At 39.3% G+C, this 6,236-nt stretch overlaps 1 protein-coding gene across 1 annotated transcript in view; it reads right to left on the reverse strand.

Moving 5' to 3' along the window:
* The window catches only part of LOC135194967 (venom allergen 5.01-like), a 134,384-nt gene extending 128,674 nt beyond the window's left edge, over positions 1-5,710 (reverse strand). The window contains 1 exon segment of the mRNA XM_064221212.1: positions 5,218-5,710. The gene's annotated coding sequence lies outside the window, so the exon portion shown is untranslated.
* Between the last annotated feature and the right edge of the window lie 526 nt (positions 5,711-6,236).

Here is a 6,236-nt window from a genome sequence, read left to right on the forward strand (position 1 = left end):
TTTGTCATCGTAAGCACATTAATGGTTTGTAACAGGTACATGAAAGTGATGAGCTTTTAGGGTAAGTTAGTGCACCCTCTCTCTCTCTCTCTCTCTCTCTCTCAGAAAACAATTTGCTCTAATTCTACAACATGTCTTTTAACGCCATGTATTTCTTGAAATGGGTAATCACTACCTTCATTCTCTCTCTCTCTCTCTCTCTCTCTCTCTCTCTCTCTCTCTCTCTCTCTTTCCACATTCCTGACATTGTTTGAAACCTTCTCTCGCTTTTCACTTTTACTTTCGTTTTGCACTGGGTTTATGGACGGAGGCAAAGATCGTTTTCTCTCATCTTTTTTTTTTACGTGCGTAATACTCCCGGGCTGCCCAATCCGCATTCTTCCAGTTGGTCCTCACCGCGCGCACGCGCATGGGCACACAAATCGAAGGCAACACCTCCTTGTTGGAACAACGTCTTGTTGAGGATTCAGTTTTGACATTTTCTGTTTTTGTTTTTTGAGACGCAGAAGCAACTGGTTGCGACGAGCGACGATTCCGAACGTTTTGTTTTGCGTTTTGCATTTTATTTCTTCCTCGTACTTTCTGTGCGTCATTCGTTGTTTGAGTCAGTTTCGTTTGCCTCTCTGTTTTCTCATTTATTCATTTATTTTAGAGCAATTGCATTTATGGGCATACAGCAGTGAGAAGGGAGAGGAAAGACACGTAGCATCTCAAATTAGCTTGACAACTGAACACAAGGGTTTATAACCTAACCAGAACTTACTCAACTTTGATTATCCAGAACTGACTTGAGTTGCAAAAAACGCATTCAAACAATCTTTTTGTTTTTTTCATAAGACGCGATTTCCATATCGTCTGTAAAAACTAAACATCTGAACTAAATACCTTGACATACAAAAAATCCACAAGAAATGAAACAGTATATCACATTCAAAATAATTTTGGAGTCACACCAAATTATAAACCGTTCTAATATAAGTAGTTTTTGGAAATGAAAACTCGAATATTTAATTTACCTTGCAAAATCGAATTGATTTCAGCAGCTGTCATTAGCTCATTAATTTCAAATGGCTTTTGGGAATGGGTAATAGAGAATGAGGTGAAAACTCTACGTTTGAATTTAACTAAATTCCTTTTAAAGAGTGACAGAACTTGAGTCAGCAAAATAATCTTCTCGCATTTCATCTGTCATTTCTAATATTGGAAGACTTGAACGGCAATAAAACAAAATGAGTGATTATTGAATATGGTAAATATATTAAATATATTCTGTACGCGAAAAGAGAAAAATATATTCGGTTAAAAGAGGAAATGAACCGCGACGAAGAAAAAGATTATGCAGATGACGATGAACTTTTCGTGGCGTCACACGAATAAAAATAATGACAGATTAATCTTATGTCAGTTGTAAATTATACTCATCGAATCTACACTTATCATAAACAATAAAATAATTTCTATAATTTATTATTTTTATTTAACGGAATACTTATTAATAATAAAAATGATTTACCCGTGTCCTGAATTTCTCTTATTTTGATTGCGTCTTTGTAAAAACTCTTAAAAAAAAAGTCAAGAAGATACCTCGTTTCTTCTTGCAGCCTGAAGGATAACGAAGACGAACAATAGGATGAAAAGGAATAAGAAGGGAAGAGAGAGAGAGAGAGAGAGAGAGAGAGAGACTATTGAATTAATGAAGCATTTTTCCAATATCTATATCGTTGGTAACACAAATACAGTTTATAAGTGTGCGTGTGTGTGTGTGTGTGTGTGTGTGTGTGTGAGAGAGAGAGAGAGAGAGAGAGAGAGAGAGAGAGAGAGAGAGATGAGTCAAGTATCAACATGCCTCTTATCAAATTGATGGTGAATGTAACTTGTAAAAGACCGACTTTACAAACTTATCTGAATGCTATGTTCTACATATTCATCTAGTATGATTACGACCGGAGAAAATACTAAAGGTAGTAGGTAATGGTTTCAGAGCTAAATGTAATTACAGGTAGCCCAGTCAAATTGGATAAAGGCTTCAACAGGAATTTTGATGCTGGTAACAAAAAATGATCTCTCTCTCTCTCTCACAGAAAAACTGTATTAGTGCTACTAACCATATGGATAATGGGAAAATGTTTCATTAATTTAATAGTTCAACTCTCTCTCTCTCTCTCCCACAATAAACTATATGCGTATTACTAACGACAAGGATAATAGATAAATGCTCCATAAATATAATAGACCAATCCTCTCTCTCTCTCTCTCTCTCTCTTCTCTCTCTCTCTCTCTCTCTAGCATAAACTAAATGCGCATTACTAACTACACGGATAATAGATAAATGTTTCATAAATATAATAAACCAACCACACACCTCTCTCTCTCTCCTCTCTCTCTCTCTCTCTCTCTCTCTCTCTCTCTCTCTCACACACACACACACACACGCACGCTTGCATATTTTCGCTCATGGATGGCTGCAGGGCTAAACACGCTAATTTATAGCGGTGGCCGCTATAATCTAGTCCCCCCACCCTGAACGCTAGATTTCGCTTCGCATCGCCTGAACTGGAAACCTGTCGAGCTCTGTAGACCTACAGACTCCCTCTTAAGCGATCTCACACGTCCTTACGTTTGCAAACACCTCAGTGGAAGACGACTCTCCAAAGGTGGCCAGTTTTATGAATATGCTCCCTCTTTTCAATATGGCTTATGAGCCAGGTGTACGAATACGTCTTGCCTATTCAATATAGCTGCTTCTTCTTCTTCTTCTTCTTCTTTCTTCTTTTCTTCTTCTTCTTCGTATTATTATTATTATTATTATTATTATTATTATTATTATTATTATTATTATTATTATTATTATAAATACTGGCTCCTGCATACGACAACACCGAGTCGCTCGCTAGGTATCGGGATCTATTATAAGTTCATTATTATTATTATTATTATTATTATTATTATTATTATTATTATTATTATTATTATTATTATTATTATTATTATTATTTGCCGGAACACCGAGCCGCTCAATATGTGTCGGCAGCCATTATAAATTCGGACACTCTAATTATTATTATTATTATTACTCACTTCTGCGTATTATTATTATCATTATTAATATTAATATTATTATTTTTATAATTAAAAAATCATCATAGTAGCACGAGTCTTCAAATAGAGAAACAAATCCAAAGTTATGTAATTGTACATATATTCAAATTTAAAACATTAAGGACAGCTTTCTGGAACCGACCAGATTCTCGAAAGCTGTCCTTAAGGTTTTAAATTTGAATATATATACATTTACATAACTGTGGATTTGTTTCTCCATTATTATTATTATTATTATTATTATTATTATTATTATTATTATTATTATTATTATTACAGGTTCATGATCATCAATACGGGATCCATCACTTCCTAATTCAAGCGAATAATCTTGACAGCACAAACACCTCGAACCAACACGGCCGATATCTGTATCACCACCATCATCCGAAAATCGACCCAAGACCTCGAGAGCAACCAGGAACGCTTGAGTGAGCAATGAAGCAACGGTGCTGGGGATTAAGCGCTTACTAGTACCTTCGGCTCATCAAGACAATTATGTTGAGAGAGAGAGAGAGAGAGAGAGAGAGAGAGAGAGAGAGGGTAGGGGGGGATGAGGGGGAAGGATGATGACTGCACAAACGTAAAGACGGGACAAAATAAATGGAGTATATGCATAATTCTCTCTCTCTCTCTCTCTCTCTCTCTCTCTCTCTCTCTCTGACTGCACAAGAGTAAAGACGGGCCAAAATAAATGAGGTAATTGCATATCGTTCACATCGGAACTACAGTGTCACACAATGTATGTGTGTGTGTGTGTGTGTGAGAGAGAGAGAGAGAGAGAGAGAGAGAGAGAGAGAGAGAGATCCACATTGGAACTAACTAACGCTGGAGAGATAGAGAGATCGCATCAACACAGAAATAAGAGTAGCCTTTATATCTCTCAAATCGTTGAGGTTGAGAGAGAGCATATGAGCCAAATCGAAACTACAGTATCACACGTTGTAGTGAGAGAAAGGGAGAAAAAAAAGCACCCACACAAATGAGTAGCATTTATATCACACCGCTGAGAGAGAGAGAGAGAGAGAGAGAGAGAGAGAGAGAGAGAGAGAGAGGGGGGGTAATATGACTACCATTGAAATGAGAGTAGATATATCCCACGCAGGAGAGAGAGAGAGAGAGAGAGAGAGAGAGAGAGAGGTAATATGACTACCATTGCAAATGAGAGTAGATATATCCACGCAGGAGAGAGAGAGAGAGAGAGAGAGAGAGAGAGAGAGAGAGAGAGAGGTAATATGACTACCATTGAAATGAGAGTAGATATATCCCACGCAGGAGAGAGAGAGAGAGAGAGAGAGAGAGAGAGAGAGAGAGAGAGAGAGGAGGTTAGGGCAATGAAGATTGGCCGCGCTTAAAACTGACTGCAGTGTTGCCAGGCACCTCCGGACTCGATACCTTTATCCCTACCTTTCTCAGCCAACCATGAAGGGGATCAAACAACTGGCGTTTGTAACCTAACAAGAAGCTATCAACTCGGGGAACGACTTTCAAACTCATTCCAGATCCATCGTGGATATCATTCCCCGAAAATACCAGCAGACGATCTCAAAATCGACCCTTCCAGGGCACCAGGGGGGGAAAAGCGCCCTGGGTATTTGGCAATTGATCCTTTTACCTTGACATAGTAAGACAGAGGCGGGCAGCAGCGGCAGCAGCAGCTTCCCTGTGGAGTCCCGCCGACAATCTTGTGTTGGTCCTGCTAATAATGCTGCTGCTGCTATCAGAGAGAGAGAGAGAGAGAGAGAGAGAGAGAGAGAGAGAGAGAGAGAGAGAGAGAGTATCCGGCTGGCTACAGAACTTACACTAAATTCCAAAATTCGTCATTTTCAATTGTGGAAAAAAAAAGAGACTCAGTTTTCTGTACTGTCGACTCTTACGGGCGTACGTGATTCTCTACGGAAGGCTGCACAAGGAAGTGATTTCTATAAATACCGAAATCATTCGTTAAGGAAAACGCAAATTCACTATAATAAGAAAAAACAAACTCTCCCGTTTTTTCTCGTATTGGAATCAGATACTATTTACAAACGGTAGTTTAAAAAAGACCAAGAAAGTAGTTAATTTAAAACCAAACTGAGAGAGAGAGAGAGAGAGAGAGAGAGAGAAAACACAACTTACCTTCAGAATGATCAAATATTCCTGAGAGCTCGTCGAATCAATATCTCTGACTCATCTCTTGCAATGAAATAGATTTACGCCAAGAATCCAGCACTGTTTTACACAAACTAGGACGAAACTTCCAATCTCTCTTTCCTCTCTCAGCACTGAAAGACATCCACGAAAAGGGTCTTTGCAACCATCGTCAAGACCACTGAAAGACAACGTTACAATTTCGAGACCAACTGGCTCAAGTACGCGGGAGAAAAGACTCCACAGACACACATAGTAATGATGATATCGCGATCACAAACAGAACAGTTTGTTTAGCAGGCGAAATTCCTCTCTTAATTTCCTCCTCGCTTTTCTTTCCCCGCGTTACGGACACAGACAGAACACGCACAGACACACCAGTTTCACCGAAAGAATCTGTCGCTCTTGCCTACCCCAGTAATGCTGCAAGACTCTCTCGGGGCAGAGTCATGCCAGACGGGAAGCGTCTCGCTGGACTCGACTCAAGGTTGACACTGCTCAAACCCCACCCCGTCAGGCTGCAGGACCCCCTCCCTACACCTTAGCCCTCCCTCTACTCCCCCCAGAAAACACGCTGGTACACATCCTATTGGCTTGAATGAGAGAGAGAGAGAGAGAGAGAGAGAGAGAGAGAGAGAGAGGTACTGAAATTCATACTGCACTTCAAAGTGGAAATTAGCCTTTCTTGGAATTGGGAGAACTTGAACTATAATCCTATTAACGAGAGAGAGAGAGAGAGAGAGAGAGAGAGAGAGAGAGAGAGAGAGAGAGAGATCCATACTGCATTTAAAAATGGAAATTAGCTTTCCTTGAAATCTGTAATAACAGAATTATAGCCTTTCAACTTTCTCATAAATGCAATGTACTCATCCTACTAACGAAGAGAGAGAGAGAGAGAGAGAGAGAGAGAGAGAGAGAATTTTACAAATTACATAAAGTTGTCGAGAGAGAATAGGTTACCTAAAGAACACAAGTTGTGTGAAGTCGTGGATCTGATGATGAGCATC

This window comes from Macrobrachium nipponense, chromosome 20 (assembly GCF_015104395.2).
Source record: "Macrobrachium nipponense isolate FS-2020 chromosome 20, ASM1510439v2, whole genome shotgun sequence".
NCBI lineage: Eukaryota > Metazoa > Arthropoda > Malacostraca > Decapoda > Palaemonidae > Macrobrachium > Macrobrachium nipponense.